Here is an 18,961-nt window from a genome sequence, read left to right as displayed (position 1 = left end):
GTGGCCCACTGGGTCTTCTACTCTTTTTTAAAGAACTTTAACAGTTTTGCTTTTTACTTTACTTTACTTTTATTTTATTTTATTTTTAAACAAAATTTAAAAAATTTTTGTTTTCAACATTTATTTATTTTTGAGAGACAGACACTCTATTTGAGTGTGAGCGGGGGAGGGGCAGAGAGAGAGGGAGACACAGAATCTCAAGCAGGCTCCAGGCTCTGAGCTGTCAGCACAGAGCCCAACGCGGGGCTCAAACCCATGACACGGGGAGATCATGACCTGAGCTGAAACCAAGTGTCAGACGCTTAACCGACTGAGCCACCCAGGCGCCCCGAGCACTTTAACAGTTTTATTGACGTATATATAACTCATACAACATAAAAGGCACCTGTTTGAAGCCTATGGTTCAACAAGTTCTCATAAGTTTATAAAATTGTGTCACTGTCACGCAACCCCGTTTAGAATACCTCTGTCAGCCCAAAAGTTCCAGTCCCATTTGCTATCAACGCTCACTCCAACCCCAGCCTTCGACAACCACTGATCTGCCTTTTGCCTCTATACTGTTTCCTCTGCTAGAACGTTCATACGGATTCATGTGAATTATGGAGTCACATAATATGTACTCTGTGCTGTCAGTCTCCTTCACTCATCCACCTGTTTTTGAGATTCATTTGTGTTGGATCCATATCAGCAGCCTGTTCCACTTTATTGCTCAGTAGCGTTCCGTTGTACAAAAGTCTGACAGCTTGTCGACCCATTCACCGTGATGGACATTTAGGTAGATTTCAGTTTGGGGCTGTTACAAAAAACGCTGCTATGAACATTCGTGTATAAGACTTTGTACGAACGTGTGCTTTTATTGCTCTTGGGTGATTACCTAGGAGAGGAACTGCTGGGTCATGTGGTAAGTAAATGGTTTGCTTTTTAAGAAGCGGCCAAGCTGTTTTCTGAAGTGGCACCCCCATTCCATTTCTGCCAGCTGTGATGGAGAGTCCCCCAGGGAAGTCCTTAAACCAGCCTTTCTTTACCCCGCAAACACCTCCGAAGCACTGAATTAGGCCCACACAGAGCTCGCTGGATTAGGAGTTTGTCAGTCTCTGAAGCCCCGGTCCTATTCTCCTCTTAGGAGAGTGGGCTGGGCCTTTCCCCCTGCATGGCATTTTCTTGAGCACTAGGAAGACAGTGGCATGTGCTTGTACTCAGAGCTGCAGGAGGCAGGCATGTGAGGAGCTGAGTGACTTACCTCAGGCAGGAGATGGAGACAGGCACACGGTTATGTGGGTTAAATGTCCCAAGAATTGAGAGAAGGGGAAAGTCACGCTAAAGCTGGGAGAGCCTCAGGGAGGAGCAGAGAGAAGCCTAAAGCCTAAAGCAGAGAGAAGCACGAGGCCCACGGATTTAGATTTGAAACTCAGCTCTGCCACTTGCAAACTGTGTGATTCTGGGTGAGGGGTTTATTCTTCTCGGAGCCTCAGTTACCGCATCTGTACAATGGGGGCGATGACATCTACCTCCTCAGGTTGTTGTGAGGGTCAGGAATATGCTTGTAAAGTGTCTGACGCACCAGGCAAAAGGCAGCTGTTACTGTAGCTCTTACTGATCAGAGCGGAGCTCTGAAAGCTGGGCAGGGTGGTGGCCAGAAGAGCAGGAGCCATCTGGGACAAGGGGCTTCATTTGCAGCGTATTCTCAAAGCCCTTGAGGCGGAGGATGAGGGAAGAAGCCAGAACCAGCCTTGACAGTGAGAGCGCAGCCCCCCCTCCACCAATCCCCACAGCCAGCCGCCTCGTCCTTATCCTCTGAGAGGCGGTGGGAACGCCTCGCTTGCCACCCGGCTTTCTTCCCAGGACGGGTTTTAACCCAGAGTTAATTAGCGATCGTGCCTGCTCTAGGGGCTGGGGACTTGAGCTGTGGAAAAAAATGCCCCAGAGAAAGGCAGGCTTTAAAAAGCCCCAAAAGGCTGGGGCAGAGAGGCTCCGCTGGGAGAGAGACAAGCCGCGCGTTTGTGTTGCAAATTTCCAGTGTGTTGAAGCCAGCCATTCAGGGAGGGTGATGCTAAAGGCAGTGGGCCTGCGGGTGGGGAGGGCAGAGGAAGTCGACAAAGGGGGCCTGTCTGAGGGCCTCAGACCCTGCTTTATAAAAGCTGCTTTCATCGCCCTCCCTGGATGATGGCAGCGTTCCCAGCCCGAGGCCAGTGTGCAGGGAAGGGGAAGGCCTGGACCCTAGACTCCCAGATTCCCTTGACACCCCCCCACCTAGTGTGCCTTCTAGGCCTGTTTTTACGGAGTCAGCAGCAGCAGATGTCACATGAGCACTCATGAGTGCTATGTCAGGGCGAGGGACCAAGGTTCACATGGTTGGCCCAGTTGGGGGGCCTCAGGCAAAGTCAAGGGACTTTCCTGAACCTCAGTTTCACATTCTGTAAAATGGGGCTGATGGGGTCCTTCCCCCTACTTCATATCCTACCCAAGCAGAAGTGCCCGTGATTGGTTGGTGATCCAATAACCATCAGAAGTTCATCTCTTTCTGGAAAAGTCTGCATTTGAGAAGATCATTAGGAGAGCTTTTTTAAAGAGGTGAAGTTGATTGTACTTAGCAAATCAATTAAGCAATTCTGGGTTGCTTGGAAATGTTACTCTCATAAGTGTTTTAGATACTCACCTTGCATGGAATCTTTAGGCCTGTCCCAAGTCAGTTATGAATGCTAACCAGGTTGGTTTTCTGGGTTGGTAGGTACCGTGCGGGAAGGCTGTCCCCAGCTGATCCTGTAGGCAAGCTCTCCCTGGTGGAGATCTGACCAGCCTTTAAAGACCTCTTTGAGGGTAGAGTGGAAGAGAGCCAAAGCATAAGAGACTCTTAAAAACTGAGAACAAACTGAGGGTTGATGGGGGGTGGGAGGGAGGGGAGGGTGGGTGATGGGTATTGAGGAGGGCACCTTTTGGGATGAGCACTGGGTGTTGTATGGAAACCAATCTGACAATAAACTTCATATATTGAAAAAAAAAATAAAATAAAAAATAAAGACCTCTTTGGACCCTACCTCCCCAAGAAGCATTCTCACACCCTGCTCCTCCCTCCTGGCCTTGCCTGGCGGTTGACCGATTTTATATGTGGAAGCGTCTCCTTTCCTGAGACACTTGGGATGTCTGCAACCAGACCTAATTAAAAATTTTTTAATATATATTGATTTATTTTGAGAGAGAGAGAGGGAGAAGGTGTATGAGCTGGGGGTGAGGGGGTGGGTGGGAGAGGGAGAGAGAATCCCAAGCAGGCTCCACGTTGTCAGCACAGAGCCCAAAGTGGGGCTCGATCCTATGAACCGTGAGGTCATGACCTGAGCCAAAATCAAGAGTCAGAAGCCCAACCGACTGAGCCACTCAGGTGCCCCACCTCTGATTAATTTTTGAGCCCCCTAAAGCCTTCTTTCTTTTCCCAGCTTTATTAAGATGTGACTGGCATAGGGGCACCTGGGTGGCTCAGTCAGTTAAGCATCGACTTCGGTTCAGGTCATGATCTCACAGTTTGTGAGTTCGAGCCCCGCATCAGGCTCTGTGCTGACAGCTCGGAGCCTGGAACCTGCTTCAGATTCTGTGTCTCCCTCTCTGTCTGCCCCTCCCCTGCTTGTTCGCACGTGCTCTCTCTCTCTCTCTCTCCCCCTCCCTCTCTCTCTCTCTCAAGAATAAAGATTAAAAATTTTTTTAAAAAGATGTGACTGGCATATATAAAGCTTGATAATGAAGGTGTGTTTCCTAGACCAACAGTAACAGTATCTCCTGGGAGTTTGTTGGAAATGCAGAATCTTGGGCTCCACCCCAGATTGACTGAATCAGAGGCCAAATCCTCTTTGTTCTAGGATTTTAAAGGCATCAGGTCCCTAAGATGGTTTCTGAAGGCCTTGCGATTTTCTCACCAGGGAGGAGGGCCTTGACCACAGACAGCCGGGAGATGTCGCTGTTCTCCAGTCTTTGGGAGATGTCAGGCTTCCTTGCAAACACCAGAGGCCCCAAGTGCCGGGTTTTGTTTCTTGTGAAATCCAGGAGAACCGAGGGGTCCAGGTCCGTTATGTATTCAGGCCACCCCCTCCTCAGCCACCTGGGCCGCCTATCTCTCTCTGCCCATTTCCTGCCTTGGGTTCTCAGTTGTGTTTCCAGTTAGGGAAGGCTGTGTGTTCCCCAAACTCAGCTCCTGCCCCAGGATCCCCAGGAGAAAGCCCAGAGGAGAAAGCCCAGCATAAGGAGACTTCTTCAAGCCTGGCTCATCAGGCAACAATGTGGCCCGGCAGAGGAGGGGACATCTGTCTGTCGGGAGGCCCCTTCTCACTTGGAAGCTGAGTTGGAGGATCTTAGTGACAACGGGACCTGCAGACACAGCCAGAGGAACTTCGCATTATTTGACTGTCTACAGGAAAACCCCGCAGCCTGCCTGGGACTCCAGTTTCTGGTTCCCATCTGAACTGGGTGCCCAGTGTCGGGGCCAGGATATGGCTGCACTTCCCCATGGTGGTGATAGGGCAGTTAACAGAGCTCCATTAGCCATGGATGCATAAACCTGGGCTCCAGAGTAGGGCCAAAGTGCCCTCAGACACTTCCAGACTGGAAGTAGAGCTGCTAGTTTCTCTCCAGAGCTCAAGTTTCCAGTCTAGCCACCTCCTCCTGACCTCCCCCCATCCCGTGTCATCTGGTCCCTGAACACCCAGGCCACAGAGCAGAATGAAGCTCAGCTTCCACACCCAGCCCCACCCTTGGAGCTGGAACTCTCCTCTAAAAACCCCACAATCCACCCCTAATCCACGGCTGACACCTGGCTTTCTGCTTAACTCCTGTCACTCCAGCCCCAGGGTCAGCCCCATTCACCCCCACCCAACTCCTTATAGGAATCCAGTTGTCTTGGATCACAGCACAGCAGTATAGCCATAATATCTTTTGATGCCTACTATGTACCAGTCATGTAACATGCATGATCTCATTCAACAAATTTAAGGGTTAGGAGCACAAAGTGGTTGCTTTTTTTTTTTTTTTTTTTTTTAAGATGGGGTGGGGGAGAGAGTGGGGCATAGGGAGAGAGAGACTCTCAAGCACTCTCCACACTCAGCACGGAGCCTGATGTGGGGCTCTATCCCATGACCCTGGGATCATGACCTAAGCTGAAATTAAGAGTTGGACACTCAACCGAATGAGCCACCCAGGCGCCCCAATTATTGTGGAAGAAGCTGAGTGTTGGAGCCATTGGGTAACTCATCTAATCTCACTCAGACAGTAAATGGGGAAGCCATGGCCAGAAGTGGCACAGGTCTGCCTCCAGACATGCCCTAGTGCCCTGGAGCAGTGCTACTGCCGCCCCAGCCTTGGCATCTTTAAAAAAAAAATTTTTTTTTTAATGTTTATTTTTGAGAGAGAGATGGAGTGCAAGTGGGGAGGGGCAGAGAGAGACAGAGACACAGAATCCTAAGCAGGCTCTAGGCTCTGAATTGTCAGCACAGAGCCTAATGCAGGGCTTGAACTCACAGACTAGCAAGATGGTGACCTGAGCCAAAGTGGGATGCTTAACCGACTGAGCTACCCAGGCGCCCCCAATGCCCCCAGCCTCAGCATCTTAAGGCTGATTTCTGCCGACTCCTCACAACAGATACCAGATTTCCCTTTGGGCAGTATCAGTAGGGTCTCTGTGGACCCTGTGAGGTGTAAAGAGTGAGGATTTCCCATGTCTGATGACCAAGTGGCACTGTACTTTGCACATGCATTTGATGTGGTGACAGTGACATTTCTTATTAACATCAGAACTTTGGTGATCTCCCCCGTTGAACCTGGAACCAAAAGTCCCAGCCTCACATCTGACCCAATTCACACATCCTTCAGGTTCGAAATAGACCCGGACAGGCACAAGCATTTCAGAACGATGAACACTCATCACCAATACATTTGCATATTTCATCATTCATTCAGGGTTTCATCCATCCTTTGACAATTCACCCCTCAGACCTCTCTGTAATTTTGCCCTCTGGGTGTTAAGCATTGTGTTTTGGCATCCGGGAACCAAGGAGTGGTAAGATACAATTCAAATGAATAGATATGTATTCAGTGCTTGCTGTGTGCCATTCGCTGTGCTGGGGGCTCCAGGCATTCCGTGGGCTTGCTTTGGTGGAGACTTCATTCCAGCTGGGAAGGCAGACAGGCCAACAGATAATTAGATATGGTGTGATACACATGGTCTATAACAGAGGTGTGTTTCATGTACTAAAGGAGCAGGGTGGGTGGAGAGTTTGCTCTGCGAGGGCTCAGCAAAAGCTGCAGAGGAGATGGCGTTTAAGCTGGGCCTTGAAGAAAAGGGAAACTCTACTACAGCATGAGCAGAGGCCGGGCTGCACGGTCAGCGCGTGGCAAGTCGTTTGGGTGGCTACCGTGAGGGTCCTCAAGCCTTTGCGTTGGGCCTGGACCCCCACGTTCAGTTGTCTGGGGTAGGGCCCGGGGTTCTGCAGTTTTAGCCAAGGCCTCAGGTGATTCTGATGCAGGTGTGAGAGACCACAGTCTGAGAAACCCAGGCCTACAACTTCATTGGCAGGAAATACAGAAAACGACTCTGGAACGATATGTGAAGACCCAGGCGTGCAGGGTGTCAAACACCACGCTTGGGAATTTGGGCCTTTTCCCTTCTCAGTGGAGAGAGCCCCATGGGAGGCTTTCAAGCCAGCAGCCCGGAGCGGGTACTGAAAAGCAGAGTGGCCACAGGGAGGGAGCCTGGCTGGGAAGCTTTTACAGGTGTTCAGGCCTGTGGTTCTGAGGGTCTGGGCCAAGGCCCAGCAAGGAGGTGGCGGGGAGCACAGGGGGCTGGATGCGAGAGGGCCCTGGGAGATGGGACCGCTGGGCCTGGGGTAGAAAGGACAAGGGAAGTGGAGGAGGGGGAGATGTTGAGAATAAGCTGATGTTTCCAGCTGGGGGCCTGAGGGGTGATGGGTACTCTGGGGGAGCAGGTTGCGGTGAGCTCCGATTTCCATGCGGTGAGTTTTTAGGACTCAAAGGACGTCCAGAAGGAAGCAGGTAACAGTCAGTTGGACCCAGTCTGGAGCTTGGTTCTGGGCCAGGGGCCGGTGCAGAGAAGAAGGTAGCCAAGCTGTGGGGCATCGGCGGGATCTTAGAATGCACATCCCAGGGCAGCTGGCAGCAGAATGAGAAACAGCGGGCAAGAAGACAATCAGAAAAGGAGGCCGGTTGCTGTCAGTTTATGACTTCCACGTCACGGATAAATGTCTTGCCTTTGGTCACTGGGCTCCTCGGGGCGGAGCCAGGGTTTTGAATCTGAGCCTCTTTGGCTCCAGCATCCACACTGTCTTCTCTGCTGAGACTCCAAGGGGCAAAGCCCATCCCCAGATACAAAATAACCAGATTCATAGATTGGGGGTGGGAGGCTGGGGGAAGATGTTGCAAAAAGAGCTTACAAGAGGAACGGGGTAGAAAACAGCGTATTAAGGAGCGTATTTTTCTTTACCTTTCCCCACTGGTGTATTTTGAAGCAAATCCCAGACCTCTTATCATTTCATCCATAAATATTTAAGTATGTAACACAAAAAAGATAAGGACGCTTTCTTTGACATAGTCACAATGTCATTATCACACTCGAAAAAAAAAACCCTCTAACAATAATTCTTATTAAGCGAACCTACTGAGGGCAATTTGACAAGACCTCAGAATGGAAGCCTGGCTTGCTTATCTTGAGCCGGTATTGTCACAAAGCCATGATAAGGAATTTAAATTTTCCCAAGATAATTACAGAGAAGGGAACAGGGGATTGGCAATGCAGATTTGCGAAGCTTGTCGGGGCCCTGGGAAGGAAATGTTATAAAGGGAAAAAAAAAAAAAAAAAGTCTGGAAAGATTTGCAGAGTACAAAAGAAGAGATCCTTCTTTCTGACTTCCCTTTTCCTCACTCAGAGGCCTCTAGTCATAAATGTGAAATAGGAACCGGGTCTAAAGTGAAACCAAACAGAATAAAAATAGCACGAGGAGTAGTTGCTGAATGCAACGGGACAGATTTCTGGGGCTCATTTCCCACCAAGGCTCCCCAGACTGCTCACTTCCTAGCTAACGACTGCTCTGCTTCCTGCGGCCGTTCAGAATGCTAGCTTCCTGGGAGGTCCTGTATATGGTTTAGTAATTGGGCTCTGCCCTTCTGCTAGGCGTCAGGAAACCTGGATTCTGGGTCCAGCTCCTCTACAGACTTGCAATGTGACCTTGGACAAGTTCTTTCACTTCTCTGAGCTGATCTGCAGCGTGAGGGTGCTAGACCACAAGATCTCAAAGTTCCCTTTAAGTTCTGAATTCAGAGGGACTGAACTCAGGGTGGTTCAGTCGGTTAAGCATCTGACTTCGGCTCAGGTCATGATCTCCCGGTTCCTGAGGTTGAGCCCCACACCAGGTTTTCCGCTGTCAGCACAGAGCTCGATTCTTCAGATCCTCTGTCTCCTTCTCTCTGCCTCTTCCCTATTTGTGCTCCCGCCCCTCTTCTCTCTCTCAAAAATAAACATTAAAAATAAATAAAATATTTCTTAAAAGTTCTGAATTCTCTGATCCAAAGAACACCTAGTGAAATGTCGCTCATCCCCTGAGTTTCAGGATTTGGTTTGATGTTACCCCATGTCAGCAAAACGCTTGGATAGCTTGGATGAAAGATGCCGTGGAGACGCCACGTGTTTATTATGCAGGCTCGTGCTTCCAAATCACCCAGGGTCGCACTTGGCTGACCCCCCAGAGGAAATCTAGGAGGTGGCTCCATGTGCCACTCTTGGGAAACCAGTGGTGGCTGAAGAGCAGCTGGAAACCGCACAAGCCACCCACAGATGGAGCCGGTGGCCTGAGGCCCTGGAAGCAAACGGTAGAAATAAGTGTAAAGGACAGCCCGATGTTCTTTCTATGGCAGGTAAAGAGGTTGGTGAACTGCAGCCAGGGATTTGGGGCTGAAATGGAGCTAAAGGCCAGTGGTGGCCATATGGTGCCGTATGTTGTGGCATTCTGGCCCAGTGGCACCTGGGGAGCTGCATTCGAGCAGAGTCTTTAAGAACTAAGGGCAGAGGGGAGCCAGAGGAAGACACACAAGAAAGTGGATCGAAAGGGGCAGGGGAGAAACAATGCGGACTCCTCCCCGGGCCAGAAGAGCGGCCCTCTCCTGAAACCCTGCCCCGTGCCCCAGCTCCTCACCAACATGCTGAGCTAGAAGGCGAGGGTGTGGCAGCTCTCAGCCCCAAGGGCCCAGGTTTCATTTTTTTTTCGGTTCCTCCAATGTGCTTTTGTTTCCCGTGAAAGGGTTTTTGCCGGAGCCCTGTCCTCTGCCTGGAAGGCAGCTGGCTCTCTTCTCCCGGTCAACTTCTGCTCAGACCTGAGGTCAAACCTGCCACTACAACAAAGCCTTCCTTGGCCTCCCTACCTAAGACGAACCACTCCAGTTTTAGGTCCTTACATCATTCTGTACTGAAAAAAAAAAAAAAAAAAAAAGCACCCGTCACTGTTACAATCTGTAAGTATTTATGTGATTCTTTTTTTGGAGGGGAGGTGATGCTTTTTAAAAAATCAATTTGTAATACACACAAGAAAACATGACACTAGATGGGACCATTTTAATGTTACAGAATCTTATACAGATGAATTTGTTCAAGAGCTTCTCTGTCAATATGCTTTTCTGGATATACGTTGTAGTTCAGTGGTACCTCTTCAACCCAGGGAGATAACTGTATATTCATTTGAAGACCTGAGAGAGAATCTTCAAGGCTTCGTACTGTTACTAAGCTTTCAGAAAAGTTGCAAGAGTAGTACAAAGATCTCCCACATTCTTGGTCCGGATTCAACAATTGTTAATGTTTTGTCACATTTGCTTTATTATTTTGTTTCTCTCTCTGTGCATGATCGATTATATAGTTTATATCTACATTCATACATGTATAGCTAATACACTATATACATGATTGTTATTTTTTTGAACTACTTGAGAAAACCTTGCAGGCTTCTGGTCCTTTACCCCTACATCTTTAAGGATTATTTCCTAAGAACCAGATCACTCATTTGCATAACCGCAGCACAATTAAATCGTATGATTCTTTGAGTAATGTCTGTCTCCTTTCACTTAAATGTAGACTCCATGAGGGCAGGGGCTACCCTGGCTCATCACCCACGTGTGGGTCACCTGACATGTCTGGCACTCTCTCAATATTTGTTGAATGTGCTAGAAACCTGAATAGGGAAGGACTTGTCCTCAAGGGTTGCATTCTACCCTAGCCATGAACTTTCTCGCTGAGCACGTTCTGTGTGTTGGATGGGGTTGGGGGTTTGGATTTGTCTGCCTGTTTCCATTTCTATGGGGAACGGGAAGCCCACTGTGGTAAATTATAATGCCTGAAGATTTGGCTTCTGTCATTTTTCAAATCCTCTCCAACCAGCCCTGGCCCTTGCTCAGCCTCAGTCTTAACTGGCAGCCACCCTTCCTCTGGCCCAGCAGCACCTGTTGGCTATTGCACCCAGTTAATTAGCCCCATGAGAGAGTTCTGGCAAAGGCAGCTGGAATGCCAGCCAATCTTTCCATGCAATTGCTCGTATGAGGTGTTGGCCTCTGCCTCGGAAACTGCCCTGTAAGCTCTTGGCCCGCTACTTGCTTTGAGCTACCTTGAGACCTGTGTTGGGCCATCCTTTGAGATGGTGTAGCTGCTTAGTTAACAGAGGAGCTGATGGAGGGAATGGATGTGCTCAGGGAGAACGGGAGCTGGAGCACATGGCTCACGGAATCCCCGAGTTGGAGAGGCCTTTAGAGCTCTTTTAGGACAGTGGTTCTCTAAATATGGCCCCAAACCACAGTATTCGCACCTCCTGGGAACTTGTTAGAAGTGCCCACTCCAGGGGTGCCTGGGTGGTGCACTCGGCTCAGGTCATGATCTCACAGTTCTTGAGTTCGAGCCCCGCATCGGGGTCTGTGCTGACGGCTGGAAGCCTGGAGCCCGCTTGGGGTTCTGCGTCTCCCTCTCTCTCTGCCCCTCCCCCACCCGTGCTCTGTCTGTCTGTCTCTCTCAAAAAATAAATACACATTAAAAAAATTAAAAAAAAAAAAAAAGAAGTGCCCCACTCCAGACCTCCAACCAGTCTCTGGGGTTGGTTAAAACATAGAAGTCTGTGTTTTAACTAGCCTTCCAGGTGATTTGGATATGTGCTCCAGTTTGCAACCCTCTGCTCTCGGACAATTTTTTTGTTTTTTGTTTGTTTGTTTTGTTTTTTTTATTTTTGAGACAGAGAGACACAGAGCATGAACGGGGGAGGGGCAGAGAGAGAGGGAGACGCAGAATCGGAAGCAGGCTCCAGGCTCTGAGCCATCAGCCCAGAGCCCCGCAGGACCCCGAGATCGTGAGATCATGACCTGTAGGGCTCGAACTCACGGACCGCGAGATCGTGACCTGAGCTGAAGTCGGACGCTTAACCGACTGAGCCACCCAGGCGCCCCTCTCGGACAATTTTTAAGGGGGGATCTCAAGCCCCAGGAAGGTCACCCTGATGCTTCCTTTCACACAGGCTCCTTCTCTGCTCATTGCTGCCTATCTGCAGCTTGCTGTTGTTGGCTTTTTTTTTTTTTTAATGTTTTCAGACTCATAAATAAGCTTTTCACAGGCTATTACATTACCATGGCAACCTGGCAGCTGGCTAGAAAGAAGCAGGTAGCACACAGCCTTGGGGTCTCAGTGGCACTAAAGTAACTGTGATTTTCTCTCTGCTGGGGTCAATCTCTTTAGGCACGGCCTCTTTGTTTCTCTCTGCTTTTCCTCCTTCTTCTCCTTTCTTCTCTGTTTGGCCCTTATTCCTACCTCGTCTCATTAGGAGCAACATGTGTTCTAATTGTTTTCTGTTTTCCAAGGGTTGCCAAATCTGACCTCTCCTTTGAAACCAACAATAACACCGTAAGGTGGGGTGGATGTGAGCAGCCCTATTTGACTGCATTTGTATTCCCATAAAAAATTTTAAAGAATCGATTAGTTTATCTTTCAAGACATTACACGCACAGAGTGCAAGATCCAAAAGGTACAAAATGGCACACAGTAAGAGGAAGTGTCAGGGCGTCTGGGTGGCTCAGTTGCTTGAGCGTCCAACTTTTGATTTTGGCTCGGGTCATGATCCCAGGCTCATGGAGCCCACTTAAGATTCTGTCTCCCCCTCTGCCCCTCTCTCCCGCTTGAGTGTGCTCTCTCTCTCTAAAATTAAAAAAAAAAAGAGCAAGTCTCCCCATAACCCCTGGTGTCCAGGTCCCCTCCGGGGGGGGGGGGGGGCATGTCCTATTACCTGTTTCTTGTGCATCTTTCCTGGGATAGCCCATGTATAGATAAACATGTTCCTTTATCTCCTTTCTCCTTTTTTTTTAAAATATTTTTTTAACGTTTTTTATTTATTTTTGAGAGAGAGAGAGAGACAGAGCATGAACGGGGGAGGGGCAGAGAGAGAGGGAGACACAGAATCGGAAGCAGGCTCCAGGCTCCAGAGCCTGACGCGGGGCTCGAACTCACGGACCGCGAGATTGTGACCTGAGCTGAAGTCGGCCGCTTAACCAACTGAGCCACCCAGGCGCCTCATCCTTTCTCCTTTTTTATGTAAGCAGCTGGGAACATTCCATACCCACCATCCTTGACCTTGTTCTTTCACTCACTGATGTCTTAGCAATCCTTCTCTAGCATTTCGGGTTGTCTCATGCTTTTTAATAGCTGCATATTCCATGGTGTAAATGTACCATCATTTATGTAAACAGTCCCTGTCGATGGGTATTTGGGTTGCTTCCAGTCTTTTGTTATTTCCATTCCCATTTTATAGCTGGGAAAACTGTGATTTAGAGAGGGAACTGATTTGTGGATATTCCCAAAGCAAATGTGGGAATCGGTAGGCATTGCTCAGCCACAGAGTCTAAGAAGAAAGGACGAATTGACTGACCCTGAATTATAGAAAACAAGGAGCCATCCAGGCACCTGATTTCTTTTCTCACCCTGCTAAGTGTCTTATCCAGTTGAGTTACATTCTGTTAACACTGGCTGATGATCGATGTGTCTAATTAAATAATTGTTTGTGGAAGGATTTTAAATCTGTCTTCCCTTCTAGACAATAATCTTTGTTAGGATATGATGATGTTTTCCTCACCACTGCATCCCTACCAAGTACTATACTCCTAGCAAGACTGGGTATACAGTAGGCGCTCAATAAATACTTGTTGAATGAAAGAACAAGTGGGCCAGGATTGTGTGTGGTTAAGACAATGGGCTTAGAGGCCTGGGTTTGAATCCTGACTTCTGACACTTATTAGCTGCACAATCCAAGACCCATCTCTCAACTTCTTTATGTCTCAGTTTCCCCCGCTATGCAATGGAAGCACTCTCTCAGGGTTGGTGGGGGGAGGGGACGACCAAGTGAGTGAATGCAGGCCAAGCATCCATCACAGGGCCCTGGACACAGTGAAGGCTCTGCCGATGCTCTCAGCTTCTTTCAGTGTCGTGTACTTCAGAGAAATTCTGATGAGGGAGCTGAAAAACCTTCAGAGAAGAGGTCATTTGAGCTGGGCCCCGAAAGAGAAGAAAGATTGGAGCTTTATGTGGCTAGCGCCAGATCTCTTTACCGAGTTCATCCAAGTACAAAATGGAGATGATGACACCCAGGTTCTGTCTCCCTCTGAGGAGATGTTCTGGCTTAAAGTCCCTCAAGATGAGGAAACCACACAATTAAAAGACACCATTATTATTCAGCTGGAAAAGTGCCTTCGCAGGACAAGTGAACTAATCCCTGCCAAATACGATTCTGCTTGTGCTGTGTGTAATTGAATATTTAGCATGGATTTAGCCCAGGGAGCCAACCATGCTGTTGGCGAGAATCAAGTTTAATGGGGCACTTAATAAACATGGCGGTAATTAATATCACCCAGATGCTAGGTGCATGTGACGTCTGTGCTGCTCCTATGACTGAAGCATTTCAGAGATAGAAAGTTCTGGACTCGCTCCCTGAGGGGAGAGCTAGAGGTGCGAGCCCTGGCCTGGTCCTTTGCTTCTGCTGTAATCTCCTTCTGGAGAGTGAATATCACCTATTCTGGGACGCCTTCCATGATTGCCAAAGGCAGAAATCTGAGGCTTCTCCTGGGTTATTATGTCCCTTTGCACACACTTCTTTTGGAGAACTCAAAATATCCTATTGTATTGTTTCTATGTCTCTCCCCCACCAGAGCCCAAGATCTTGTCCCCAGTGGTTACCTGACATACGGTTGGCACTCAAAGAATGTCTGCTGAGTAAAGCTTTTCAGGTCTCAGGACTGTGGGAGATCCTGGGTCTCAAGAACAAGTTGGAGTGTTTGGATTTTCCTGGGAAGGCAGGCTGGTGTTGACATGTAATCTCTCTTCTGATGGAAATTCTCTTTGCTGACCAATCTCATGAGCTCCACGCTGGAATGTGAACCTCCCCTCCTTATAGCAGCTCTGCTCCTGGAAGATCCTAGAGCATAGGAATAGGACTTGGGTACCTTGTGTTTATAGACATCTGAGCGTGGAATCCAGCCCTGAGTCCATTTCATACGTGGCAGAAAGCAAGAGAACAGGCCTTGTCAATCAAAGTTGGTTACCTGCTATGAGGCTCCTGGAGGCCCAGAGCAAGAGACCAGGATGTGACGAGTCTCCATGGCTGTTTGGGCCTTGCTGCCTCAGAGGGGAAAACGTCCCTGGCCTCTCTGGCACGTAGAAGATGTCCAGATCACCTGTTTCAGCCCTGTGTCCTAGATTTATCAGGATCTGCCACACTCAGCATTCTGGGTTTCACACCTGAGCTGAACCTAAGACAGAAGGAGGTGATGGGACACTGCAGAACTGGGCTCGGGCAGGAACCACCCAAAGCCAAGTGGCTAAGATCCTGCCCCTGGAGCCGCCTGCTCCAAACAAGGCCCCCAACTCTGGACTCGCCTCTGTCTCTGGCTGACCTTTACGGCTGGAATTTCTGCCTCCGGACTTGGTCTGGGATGGGGGACTCTGACACATCATGAGTACATCCAGCATCCATGCTCTAACAGGAATTGAGGTAAGGGTGTGTTTACCCCATGCATCTGCCGTAGTGGGAGAGGGGGCTGCCTCTTTCTGCTTCTTGAGATTTGTACCCATGGGGGTTGGGCAGCCCAACTGACAAATTCCAGCTTTTCCCCCATCCACGAACTCTATATTCTCCCCCATTACTCTACAGAAGGGTTCCATCTCCCGGGCACAGTTAGTCACTCAACAAACATTCACTTGTACCTCCACGCACCAGGCAATGTGCTAGGTGTTGGCAGAAGGAGTGAGCAGAGGAAACAGAAGTTACACTCTAGTGGGGGAGAGGCTGATGATGAATAATCAAGGAAACGAGACAATCTCAAACTGTGGTAATGCTATAAAGGAAAGGGGCAGGGAGCTGTGATGGAGAGTAAGAGAAGTCTACTTAGTTTCCGTTTTCTGTAACTCCAAAATTAGTGGCTTAAAGTACTCATTTGTTTAGCTCATGATAATGCGGGTCAGGAATTTGGAAAAGGCTGGACTGGGAGCTTCATCTCTGCTCCGTGTGGTATCAGCTGAGGTATCCGGGGCTGGAGAATCCACCTCCAAGATGGCTTCTCTTTGCCCCGAACTTTGTAGTGAAACATTCAGGCATATAAAGAAATCAAAAGGATTGTACAGGCAACATTATACTTACCACCTGGGTCGTACACTTAACATTCTACCATCTTCCCTTTATCTCGTATCTATCCATCTCTTCACCTCTCCAAGATGGCTCTTGACTCCCTGACCTGGTGTCTGATGCTCCTCGGAATCTCTCCCTCCCATGTGGCTTGAACTTCTCACAGCTCACTGACCTCAGGCTAGTCACGCTTCTTACGTGGCTGACTCCCAGGCCAGGTAAGTGCCATGCCTGAGGCTGACACAGTCTCTTCCAGAGTAGGCTATTGGCCGAAGCAGTTACGGGCCAGAAGAGCTTGTGGGATGGGTAATACGCTGGAGCCATGTTTTAAAACAACCACCAGCTAGAATGGGTGGTCAGGGAAGCCTTTTCGGTAAATGTTGTATTTGGGCTGAGCCCTAAGGGATGAAAAAGAGCCTGTCTTGTGAAAAGCCAAGAGAGGAGAGCATTCCAGGCAAAGAGACCAACAAAACCAAGAGCTCAGAAGTAGCAAATCTGGCACCTCGACTTCCCTTTTCCCATATTCAATCCAACCCATTATCTGGGACCCACATTGAGCTGCTTCCTTCGAGAAGCCTTCTCAGATACCTCAGTCCCTGTGGATCCTTCCTTTCTTCCTGGAGCACCTATCTGGCTTGCACAGGTTGGCCGGGTGTGCATTGGTTATGCACAGAGTCTCTGTGGGACCTTGGGAGGTTGCGTAACTTCTCCATCCCTAGGTGTCTTGCAAACGAGAATAATTACAGCTGCCTTATAAGGCTTGCTGGCAGGAGAATATTGATATATGGCAAGTGCTTGGCACTTAGTGAACATGGAATAAAGGTAATTATAAACCAGTTTATGCTGTCATGTGTTCATCTAGTTTAGAAATTGTTTTCAGAGCAGAAACCATATCTTTTTCAACTTTTTCTTTCACGGTGCGAGCAGTGTGCCTTGCCTGGGTATTATGGATAGGAGCAAGCATGGCACAGAGTTCTTCACCGTGCTGCGGTGCTGATGGAGCCATGCAGGGCACAGGGATGAGCAAGACTCAGCCGGAGCCTTTTCCAGGAGCTTCCAGAGAGTGCAACAGTAGCTATGTCTACAGCAGCCACATTGGATATCTTTTACATTTGGAGATGGAGTGGCAGGTCTCAAAGCACCTGCACATCCATATTAGTCTGCTAGGGCTGCCCGAAAAAAGTACCACAAACTGGGTGGCTTAAACAACAAATATTTATTTTCTCACAGCTCTGGAGTCTAGGAATCTGAAATCAAAGCTGAGGGCTGGGAGGAAGAATCTGTTCCATTGCTTTCCCCTGGCTCCCAGTGGTTTGCTGGCAATCTTTGTCACTTCTTGGCTCGCAGAAGCATCATCCTTTTTATTTATTTTTATTTTTTTAATGTTTATTTATTTTTGAAAGAGAGACAGAGGGCAAGCAAGGGTGGGGCAGAGAGAGAGGGAGACACAAATCCAAAGCAGGCGCCAGGCTCGGAGCTGTCAGCCCAGAGCCCGACGCAGGACTCAAACTCACAAACCGCGAGATCATGACCTGAGCTGAAGTCAGACGCTTAACCGACTGAGCCACCCAGCTGCCCCGAAGCATCATCCTTGATCTTCCTTCATCTTCACATGGCATGCTCCCTGTGTGTGCATCTGTGTCCAAATTTCCCCCTTGAATAAGGACACCAGTCATATTGGATTAACGCCCATCTTAATCACCTCATTTTAACTTGATTACCTCTGTCAAGACGCTACCTCCATGTATGATTACATTCGAGGTACTGGGGGTTGGGACTCCAACATAGATTTTTTTGGGTGGGGTGTGGGGTAGGGAATACATTTCAACACATAAAACATCTCCGTCTCCTATGACCCTCCTCATCCACATCCCGCAGTGAGTCCCTTTAAGGGCAAATACCAAGTCTTGTCCTATATATCTGTACCCTTCAAGCTCAGCTTCTCCCCCTTCTTATGCTCCAAGTCTTTCCCACAGCCTTTCAACCTCCTGCCATGCTCTTTCCTTCCTCTCTTTGCCTGGAAAATTCCTACGCATTCCTCATTTCTTAGCTTAAATGTTACGTCCCCAGACAGGCCTTCCCTGATCACCCTGTCTTGATTGTATCTCCCATGTCATTTATTCTCTTGTGGTTTCCCTTTCCTCCCAACAGATCTCCTGATTCATATACATTTCTCTGTGTGATTAATGGGGGTGTCAGACATTAACCCCTACTCTGTAAGCACAGTGAGGCTGGGAACCCACCTACCTGCCATTGTCTTCCCAGTTCCATGGTACACGATCCAGCGTAGAAACTCCATAAATATTTGTTGAATGAATAAATGAATGCTACAGTTTTGTAGCCTCTGTATCACCTCATAAAGCATGGAGTTGGTGGATGTTGACTGAATTATCATTATTTTCGTGTCCTCTAAGAGTGAGCTCCTTGAAGGTAAGATTAGGTCTCAATTCTTTTTGTTTTTTTTTCCCTTCAAACGTTTACTTATTTTTTAGAGAAAGAGAGCACAGAGAGAGGGAGACAGAGGATCTGAAGCAGGCTCTGAGATGATGGCAGAGAGACAGATGCAGGGCTGGAACGCATGAACTGTGAGATCATGACCTGAGCTGAAGTCAGAAGCTCAACTGACTGAGCCACCCAGGCACCCCAGGTTAGGTCTCAATTCTTTTTTGGATCTCTACCATCCAATCCCTTCTCTTTGACAGTCTATAGACTAATAGAATAGACTAATAAAAGTCTACTAACTTTTATTAGTTATCTATGCTGTGTAACAAATTATTCTGAAACTCCGTAGCTCAAAGCAGTAACATGTATTATCTCACAATTTCATTTCATCTCCAAAAACCAGCACAGGGCATAGAGTACGTGTTCAGCAAAATTTTTCGCTTTTTAAAAGTAGGTTCTACACCCAACGTGGGGCTCGAACTCACGACCCCCGAGATTAAGAGTTGCATGCTCCACTGACTGAGCCAGCCAGGCGCCCCTGGGTGAAAGTTTTGAACGAATTCTATAACATGCTTCTGTTTGAATGATAAGAATTCTTGTCTCGCCTCTGCATTGTAGGCTCCTAGCTTCAGGATCCAGTATAGAATTAAAGTTATAGACGTACACTTGATCTTAGCCAAAAGGCCGAGAAGCGATAAAGTTATAGACGTACAAAACATCTGCCGAAATGGGCCGAGGACAAACGGGCTTAGAGAACCGAGGACGTCTGTACCGCGCTTCCCCAGGGCTCTCCCTTGGGATCAAACCCACAAAGCGGGGACAAAGACCGGAACCCCAGCAGC

General features: G+C 48.5%; 1 long non-coding RNA gene across 1 annotated transcript; it reads right to left on the bottom strand.

Annotated features, from left to right (window-relative positions):
• Window positions 1-12,550: 12,550 nt before the first annotated feature.
• LOC125162591 (uncharacterized) lies at window positions 12,551-18,947 on the bottom strand. Its single transcript, XR_007151090.1, has 3 exons — window positions 18,832-18,947; window positions 17,925-18,100; window positions 12,551-14,471 (listed from the first exon to the last, which is right to left on the bottom strand). It is a non-coding gene; the product is annotated as an uncharacterized LOC125162591 (long non-coding RNA).
• Window positions 18,948-18,961: the final 14 nt, after the last annotated feature.

Source organism: Prionailurus viverrinus, chromosome A3 (assembly GCF_022837055.1).
Source record: "Prionailurus viverrinus isolate Anna chromosome A3, UM_Priviv_1.0, whole genome shotgun sequence".
NCBI classification, from domain to species: Eukaryota; Metazoa; Chordata; class Mammalia; order Carnivora; family Felidae; genus Prionailurus; species Prionailurus viverrinus.
The sequence above is the reverse complement of the archived record's forward strand: the minus strand, read 5'-3'. Positions and strand labels throughout refer to the sequence as shown.